We start from the raw sequence: 9937 nt of genomic DNA, 5'->3' as shown, positions 1-9937 counted from the left end.
AGGACACGCTGGAGAGACTATGTTTCTCGGCTGGCCTGGGGGTCCCCCCAGAAAATCCTTCAGCAACTCTCCCAGTACGTTGAGCTTCGCCATCCACTGCAGGAGCTGCATCTACAGATTAGTCTTAAAAAAACACAAGATTTATCTTGGCATAAGTCGCATCCCTAGCCAAACTGCACAAAGAAAGAAGAAACAAACACAATTTATACTGTGAAAAATACAGTCCTCAGGATAAACTTTGTACACTTGAAGCTTCATTAGAACCAAAGCAAGTGAAGCTGCTGTCATCTCAGAAGTTCACACATAGTGTAGAAGCTTTCTGTGAGTCTGCAAAGAACCATGAGTTGCAGTAGTAGAGTGGCAAAGCTAAATTAAATTTATTTGGTTAAACATTAAAACTGAAACTTAAAAGGATTTATCTGACTTGCTGAGTTCAAAACAAAGTGTTAAAATAGGAGTGAATTCAAACCCAAAATAAGTTAAAAACTATCTCAATAGTTTGAGTCTGCAGTCTCTCGTACACTTTTTTCACTCACACAGTGACAACATTTTGCTGCTTGGAGTTTCAAAAACATGAAATCTGTTGCATCAGAATCTTTTTCCTAAACTTTTTTCAATAAGTACATTATTTCCATGAAAACTGTAGTAAAAGAGGAAAAAAATCCTTTCTCCAGGTATGAAAATAGTCTCCAGTTTTGTAAAGAATATGAAAAATAACTTTGTGTGTTCCTGTCAGCAGTTATTTGAAAAAGTTCAATCTTTTTTCTTTTAGTCACTATCATACAGGGAGCAACAGAACCCATCGAACAGACAATTTGAGAGATTGATCTGTCTGCAGCGCTGTCGGATTCAGTACAGAGACTGCAAACGAGCAGCTTGGAGCTGCACGTTACCTTCAACAACAGAAGGTCAACCGCTTCATGACATCATGAAGGTTTAGACTTAAATTCATTTGTTTCTGTAATAAACAGCCTAAAACATTTCACCAAGAAACATTAAAACACAAATCTAAAATGTAAAACCAAATGTTAGTACTTAAAGTGTAACCAAACTCTAAATCAACTTTTTTGAGCTGTTGACCTCTATAAATAAAACTTTAAAAGTGGTGTCTGTTGGTAATTACCACATTATTTACACTTTAAAATAAACTTTTTTAATACCTGAAGTTATGTTTTTTTCTCACCTGTAAAATATAGCTTAAAAATGCATAAATTACATAAATGAATATAATTTTTAATAAAAAAATAAAAATCTAATGTTGTTTTTTAGACATTCCTTTTCTATAATTACCTTTTTCTGTCAGGGTTTTTAATGTTTCTTTGGTAAAAAAAAAAAAAAAAAAAAAAAAGCAGCAAATTTCTGAGTTTCCTGTTCAAATACTGTTGGTGAGGCCGCTGTAGCCCCGCCTCCCCATCTTCTCACACACTGACTGTAGCTGCAGCTGACGCATGCGTGTTGTTTCGGTCTTTCTTTCATCATAAAAGATGCTTAATTTTAAAATGGCCTCATTTACTTTTTCTCCCGTCATCTGTCTGATTACATTGGTGCCAGTTTGTGACTCATTTAGTCTTTTAATCCACTGAAAAATGCACTTTAAAAACAAACTAAGTGAGGCAGACAGTCCACCTGCTGCACTGCCCTACGCATGCCACAAGGCAGAGGGCGCTGGTGAGCCGAGAGAAAGTGACACTGCAGCTAAAGAACAATAGAATTAGTGGCAGCAAGTCAAGTGCAGCAGTCCAGTTACTCTTTAAAATTGTTTAGTATCATTTTCTAAATAGAGGATTTTGTTTTTGAACCCATAAACTCAAGAATTGTGTGATCTCTACTGAGACAGAGAGACTTTAAACACTGAAGAAAGAAGAAGAAGACTTCTACAAACAGGTAATTCATCTGTTTCTTCTGAAGGAGCAGCACATAAACTTCATTTCTAAGTAACAGGAACTCAATAATAACAATCTTGGTTTTTTTCTATGCTATAGTTTGTAAACAGAAGAAAAATACTGAAATGACATTTCAAGCAACAGTCTTTAACTGTTCAAATGGTGAATCAGCTGCTCTGTAGGGTTCATATGTCTGTAAATCTGACTGATGACGTCAGTGCCTCACCAGTTAGAACCTCACTGCACATGACTGGGAATTACAGTTGAATTTTGGGATCAGTCAACTGGTGTAAGTCCAAGAAGTTTCCAGAATTATTTCCAGATTTCTCATCTGGAGCTCACGCCTCCTTATTTGCTGCACTGAGGTTTCAGCTCTGAACAACTCTCTGCCGCTCTGTAAGCCTCATCTCTGCATTTACCACTCGCTGCCCCAAGCTATATTACCATCATTAACCCTCCTCCCAACACCAGCTATTGAGCGTGTTTTCCCAGCTCTTGTCGTTCCTTTGAGCTCAACACTAATAAATCTGAAATAAATCGGACTTCTTGCACTCCTGAGTTGTCATATTTTGGGTCCCTGGAAACAATTCCTGACAGAACGTTCTGGCTTTTAGTTAATAGACAATGTCTATTTCTACAATTCTAACAACCTAATACATTATTCTAAAGGGTACATTTCTATGCACTGAAAAAAAATTAGAAACATTTTATAAAAATAAAGAATTTCAGTGCTGGGTTAAGCGTCCTACAAGCATCTTTCTGTGCCAGACTTCTGACACGGCCCATGTTACATCATCCACATTATATGTGATTATATGCACATATGATGCTTAAAAAGGTTTTTATTTTTTGAAACAAATTCCTTTTTTTTTCGCAGCTGATTTCAAGGCTGCATTCCTTTTCTTTTTCAGTTTTCATATAGATGGTGCAAACATGACCTCAAGAAATGTAGAAACGTACCTTCCTCTCCAGCTCATAGACTCTCAGACTTTACGTTTCTGTCTGCAACACACAACTGAGGTCTAAAATAATAATAAAACATGTGTCAAAGTCAAGGCCCGAGGGCCGGATCCGGCCCTCTGGGTAATTCCATCTGGCCCTCCAGATCATTTTATTTTATTGTTATTCATGTCCTGATGTTATCTTGCTCTCATTTCTAACTTGTATAATTTTGACAAAATATATTTTAATGGAGAGTAAAATATTAAAAGTTATTTAAGGTTTATGTTGATTTATTCTGGAATAATATTCCTGAGTTTTTATTCATATTTATGTTAAGTTACAGTTTTAAAAATTGACACCATGCTAGCTCTTTGGTCGATTTCAGCATTTACTAAGATTTTTTAAGTTGTTTTGGCGTGTAGCTGGAGTTTTAGCTAGCTGTTTTGGCAACGTTAGGCTTTGTTATCTTCAGTTTTTCAGGATATCTTGAAGTTTTTCTATTTTTTTCAGCTACATGCTAGCTGTTTTGGCTAACCAAAGTTTTTTTTTTATTTCTATTTTTTTAAAGCTTTTTTAGGCTAATTTGGCATTTAGCTAATATTTTAGCTGGCTATTAGCTTCAGTGTTTTCATCTATCAGCACTATCATCTTCAGCAGCCACATTCAGTTTACAGGGACTAAAAAAACCAAGAAAATATCAAAAGAAAAATGTGACAACAACAACAGAGGCCAAGATGGATTACAAAAAACATGAAGGTTTCTTAAAGCCAAACTGGACAGCAGCTAAACATTTATATTTTCAAAGTTCAGTCCAGATTCTCTGATGTAACGCACAGCTCAGCGTCGAGGTTAACCTTCTGCACACTCATTCGTGCTAGCAAACCCGTCAGTCCAACACATTTCACAACCTGATGCTGAGTGATTCTGTTCATAAACTGCTTAAAGCCCAATTCCTCCTCAGCTGAAAGTCCAGCTCCTCTAAGGATCAATATTTACAAAACATTCAGATCAATGTGAAACTATCACATTTATGTGAGAAAAGCTAATACGTTATTCATCAATGAAAACATGATTATTCCAGCATAAAGAAGACATATCAAATAAGTAAGATGAAACAAAAATAATTATTTGAATTAATTGTTATGAACCCAGAGCTGAAAAAGTACTTTAATAAAACCCTTTCAAATCGTTTCTAATCAGGTTTTGTAGTGAAATAGTGGAATGGTGTGAGTGGAAATGACAGTGATCCATAACACTGTTATTTTATAGGTGAAGTTTTTCATAATAAACAATAAACGACCATTAATACAAGGAAAAAGTTCTTACCTTCATCCCCTGTGGTTTGCAAGCTGTATGAGCCACTTAAAAAAACAAAAAAACAAATGTTTGTTTTCAAGTTTTTTAGGCATATTTTCTCAAGGTTCAAAAGAAGGCTAAAATTCAAGGTTTTTGCAACCATATTCATCAGTCAAACCTTTTTTAGATGTGAGCATATATTTGTTACATCAACATGGGTATGTCAGCAGAAACACTAAACTAAAGAGAATACTTCTGAAAATACACTCAGCTGTCGCTTTCATCCATGAAGAAGAATGTTTCCAGCACTGAGCATCAACAAAAAAAAAAGGAATCCAGGAAGAAATTCAAAGCAGACTTACTCTTCTTATGGTCATGCATCCATTTCCTTTTGTTACTTATTTTTGTGTGTTGTCAATCCCCAGTTGCTGTAATTACACAGAAGTCAACTCATTTTATTGATGTTGCATGAGTCTGATTATCTTGTGATGTCGTTCTCCATCGAACCAAAGGCCAGTCGTGTTCAGTTTGACACCACACCCAGGCTAACGTGTTCTTTTTTTTCTGAAACTTCTACATTCAGCACTTGCAGACATTTCAAGTACAGGGTTGTGTCAGGAAGGGCATCCGGCGTAAAAACTCTGCAAAAATCACTGATGCGAAACAGTGGGTGCTGTTACGCTGTGGCAACCCCGAAAGGGATAAGCTGAAAGGGAAAAAAACAATATCGCTTTTGAGGTCTGGGGTTGCCAGAGCCTGTCCTGGCTGCAGTTTGGCAAAGATGGGGTACAGTATACTTCAGGGGTGTCAAACTCAATCACACAGGGGGCCAAAACCCAAAACACACCTTAGGTCGCAGGCCGAACAGGATAAACATTTATTGAACACTTTAAAACTACATTTTTAAAACTGTAACTTTTTAATATAATCATGAACTAGATGTATGATCTATGATGAGAAACAGTGGGTGCTGTTACGCTGTGGCGACCCCGAAAGGGATAAGCCGAAAGTGAACCACCACCATGAACTAGATATATAGCATTACCTGTGATAATGATAGTGTGATTGCTGATAGCTGAAGATGCTAAAGCTGATAGCTGAAATACTAGCTAAATGCCAAATTAGCCTTTAAAAATAAACAAAAAAAAAACAGCTAGCATGTAGCTGAAAAAATATCTAAACTTCAAAATAGCCTAAATAACTAGACTGAAATTAGCCAAAACAGCTAGCTAGTAAATATTATTCTAACTCAAAAACTAAAAAAAAGCCTAAATGAATCAAAACAGCTAGCATGTAGCTGAAATATTAGCTAAACTCCAAATTAGCCTAAAAAACCTTCCAAAATAGTTCAAAAAGCTCACAGAATGCCAATTTTCAAAACTTTAAACCCGTAACTGTCAGGATTGTGTGCTCAGGTTTTGTCAGGATCTGTTTTCTCTGTCAGTCTCTCTACGTTCAGGTTAAATCATCCACTGATGTCTTCATTTAGTTAGTCAACCTCAGTGTTTTTAAGTGTCTGGATTCAGTTCATCAGGTCTTCTGCTGTGCTGCATCACTGGTTTGTTTCTCCGTGGTTTAGCCATATTTTAGTTTATTTATTAAATGTTTGAGTGTCCTCCACCAAGTCTTGTCTCCTGCGTTTGAAAGCCTTTTCTGTTGGACATATTTTACTGTTACGACAAATGAGTCTTCCAACACAAAAGATGTATATTTGTACAAACCTCTTATGTGACTAAACTTCATTTATATTAATCACGTTTGTATATATTTTTATGTTTAGACTGGATGAAAAAGAAGGAGCGAGTGGGATGCTGGGGGGAGTTATGGGGACAAAAGAAAAGGGAGAAAAACAAATTCCTTTTTCATGAAGATGTAAGAACTTGTTTTACGACCATAAATCTTGAACACTGTATCTTCTTTAGTCCTTTGATTTTGAAAGGACTTTTCAAAGCAACATTAAGCAATTCACTTTTAGAAAGAGGTTTTGTTTGAATGGGGAGGGGTCACCCTAACACTGGTCCAAAAGGGTCGAACATCATAACTTATCTTAATAAATCTTACCAAGACTAATTCTAACAGTTGAATTGGGAGATTATTTTTTATTTATAACATAGGAAAAAGTTTAATTTTCTACCATTTTTATATTGATTAGAAAAAGGCTTTTTTTTTTTCCAGTGTTGCATTCCTTCATGGTCAAACTTGAAAAATAACTTTGTTTTTAGAAACTTTTTTACTGCAGCGCTCAACTATTTTTAATTTACATTTTAATTAGGGACACATTTTAATTATACATGCACTGTATTATAAATGGCTCACATTTGTGAAGCTCTTTTCCTATTTTTAAGCGCTTTTATACTTCCTTTCATCCAACAATTCACACACAAAAACACTTAGCAGTGATGGAGCGGTCGTGGCTCTTCACCCGGACCAGGAAACCGAGGATGTCTGAGTTTTATTGAGATGAACAGAACTTTAGCGTCCCATCATTTTTTCAAATAACAAATGTCAGTTGGATTGACCAAAACCTAATTCCAACCAAAGCTTGAAAAAGCAAAACATATCCACTTCATTTTTAGATTTTCAAATAAAAAAAAATACTCTTTTTATAATCCTGCTTGTTTTACAACTTTAATGTTCCAGTCGCAACCAAAGTTTGTCAAGTTTGTTCACAGCTGAACAGAACCTATGTTAAGTGCTACACTAACATCTTAAAAACAGTCTTTTTTGGAAAAAAAACTGAACTTTTAACAGTAATCATGCATTGTATTTGAAGTCAACATTATGAGGACATTGAAGGGAAATGAAACCGTGAGAGGACTTGAGCGTTCGACTGGGCTCGTCTCTGCTGGTCGTGTCTAATGAATCTACACACTGCAGACTCCTCATCACTGGCTTTTTGTGACTACATGGTTACCCCTCATTTTCCGCTCCGACCACTGGACCAGGCAGTCTTTGATCCCTCGTGGTGTGTAAAAGGCGTTGACGTTTTATATCACACTTTGTAAACCCAATTATAATTTAATGGAGAAGTTGTCACAAAAAGTGTTGATGCTCATCTAGCATCTATAACACAAACAGAGCTGAGCTGCAGCAAACAGCAGGCGGATCATCTGAGCTTCGGGCTTTATTTAATTAATGTCGCTCCACAGTGATGCCCCTTAGCCACTGGTGTCACATTTTATTACAATTCTTGGACTTCTTAGGAACCTCGGTCCAGGAGGAGAAGAAAGGATCCTGTGTCTCTTTGTTTTTACCACTCCTTTTCAGATGGAAGAAAAAAATAAGCTTGAAAACCCATCCAAAAATAAAATATTATATAACACTAATAATCATTCATTGAATAGGACATTGCAAAACATCCAAGGACACTCTACATCAAATTTGTCAACGATCATTTTATTTTATTGTCATTAATGGCCTGATATTATCTTTTGCTTATTTCTAACTTGTATCATTTTGACAAAATATATTTTTATTAAGAGTAAAATATTGAAAGTTATGTAAGGTTTAAGTTGATTTATTCTGGAATAATATTCCTGTATTTTTATTATTCATAATTATGTTAAAGTTTAAAAAAATGGCATTCTGCTAGCTTTTTGGACTATTTTGTAGTTCAGCTAATATTTCAGCTGCATGCTAGATGTTTTGGCTCATTTAGGTTTTTCTTTTTAAGCTTTTTAGGCTATTTTGGGGTTAGGCTAATATTTATACACCAGCTGTTTTGGTTAATTTAGGCTTTTTTTAGTTTTTTAGGATGTTTTGAAGTTTTGCTATTTTTTCAGCTACATGCTAGATGTCTTGGCTAACCTAAGTTGTTGGGTTGTTTTTTTTATATTTTTCGTTTTTTAGGCTAATTTGGCATTTAGCTAATATTTTAGCTGGTTATCAGCTTCAGTGTTTTTAGCTATCAATTTCAGCATTTTCAGCGATCAAATTCAGCTTACAGCATTCACACTAGCATTATCATAGGTTATGCTATATATCTAGTTCATAATTATGTTAAAAAGTTATGGCTTTAAAAGTTTAGTGTTCAATAAATGTTTATCCTGTTCAGCCCATGACCTAGGTTGTGTTTTGGATTTTGGCTCCTTGTATTATTGAGTTTGACACTCCTGCTGTACACACAAAAATTTAAAGCCAGTACCTTTTCTTTGTGGATGAAAAAGGTTAAAGGGATTTTTCTTTGTGAAGAAAAAGTTCAAACATTGTTTCAAGCTGCAAACAAATTGCAGTAATTACCTTCTAATGTTCTATGACCAATTAAGTGCAGCTGCTCAAATATCTTGTTATTTTTTTAAATAACAGTAAAATCTTAAATGATCTTCTAATGTTTCTAATGCTTCTAATGATCTAACATTTGTCCACAGCTCACCGATCGTCTCATTTGTACCATGTTTACATCACATGGCTGTCTGGTACGGTGGCTGTTTTGGTTCAGTTGTTCTGCTCTCGGTTCGTTTCATATTCAGACTGAGGAATCTCAGAGTGAACAGAAGTTCAGTCCGAATGGAAATGAACCGAGACCACCTTGAAAGATGGATCAGAGAGTGGTTCCTGGTACAGGAAGGCAGTTATCTTCTGCCAGGATACACATTCTGACAAAGGATAACTACCTCAGCACCACAGCTCTGAGGAGAAAGTGGGAGTGTGTTTGGAGGCGGAGCCTGCAGCACAGACTCTTCCTGGAGGGGGGGTTCACATCGTGCTTACGTCAGCACGTTTCCAACCGCTCGTTTTCGTGGGTATGGAAGGGGCTGATGCAGACAGTGCAGGTTTTTATAGGATTACTCTTAAATGCATGAACGGATCAAAATACCAGTTTGGGGTTCTTTAGAGAGGAGTGAACAGTAGAATGGATTTATAACCTCAAAAAGTAGAATTTTCATGGCAGGGCCCCTTTAATGTTTTTAGCTCATCAGTTTGAAAAATCAAGATATTTGGCAGCAAGTCAGAGGGGTTAGCTGAAAAACTATTTTTTCATTAAAACATAGTTACTGTGAGGCAGATAAGTATATGAACAGCCAAGTTCTCCCACTTAGAAATCATGGAGAGATTTTCACACACGTGTCCACAGTAAGAGACAAATTCTAAAGAACATCTGTATTGATATTGTAGAAATTTTTCAACTCGGTCGCAGTAAAATGCGTACATATGCCACGACTTTGCACTCTGAAATACCGTGTATAATATATGCCAAACACGCTTTTTGCGTGCATATGATACGCAATGGTAGAGAATGGGTTGCTCCGGCGTACAATGTACACGGCTTTTTAGGTTTCGTTTTGATCACGTGGTCAGAAATCCTCCGGCTCTTTTCTAAATGACGTCGTTCCTGGTTAAGGTTAGGATTACGGTTATGGTTAGGGTTAGAAAAGCAAATTGTTCGTTTGTGGGTCTGTCTGTGATGCTCACGCCTCCACCAGGGGACGTGTCAAACATGGAAAACACATTTAACACGTTTAGGACCGCGCGTATTATATGCACGCAAAAACTGGTTTTGGCGTATATTATACACGGTATTTCTCAAAATGTGGCATATGTACGCATTTTACTGAGACTGGGCTGAAATTTTTACTGCTGCATATGAAAATGTTGTGATGTGGTTTGCTTGATCATTTGACAAGTGACAATCTGAACAGAAAAATCTAAAAATTAAATAAGAAAATTACGAGTCTAAGAGAGGAAGTGTCATAATTCTCTCACATATGTCTACCATCACCCTATTCAAACTTTTCTTTTTTGTCCCCAATAAAAAAGCCAAAGGAGAGATTCCTTAAAGGATTGATTTGCATCTGCAGGATTCAGCTTATTTAGAT

The sequence above is a fragment of the Oryzias melastigma genome, linkage group LG1, assembly GCF_002922805.2.
Source record: "Oryzias melastigma strain HK-1 linkage group LG1, ASM292280v2, whole genome shotgun sequence".
In the NCBI taxonomy this organism is placed as follows: domain Eukaryota; kingdom Metazoa; phylum Chordata; class Actinopteri; order Beloniformes; family Adrianichthyidae; genus Oryzias; species Oryzias melastigma.
The sequence above is the reverse complement of the archived record's forward strand: the minus strand, read 5'-3'. Positions refer to the sequence as shown.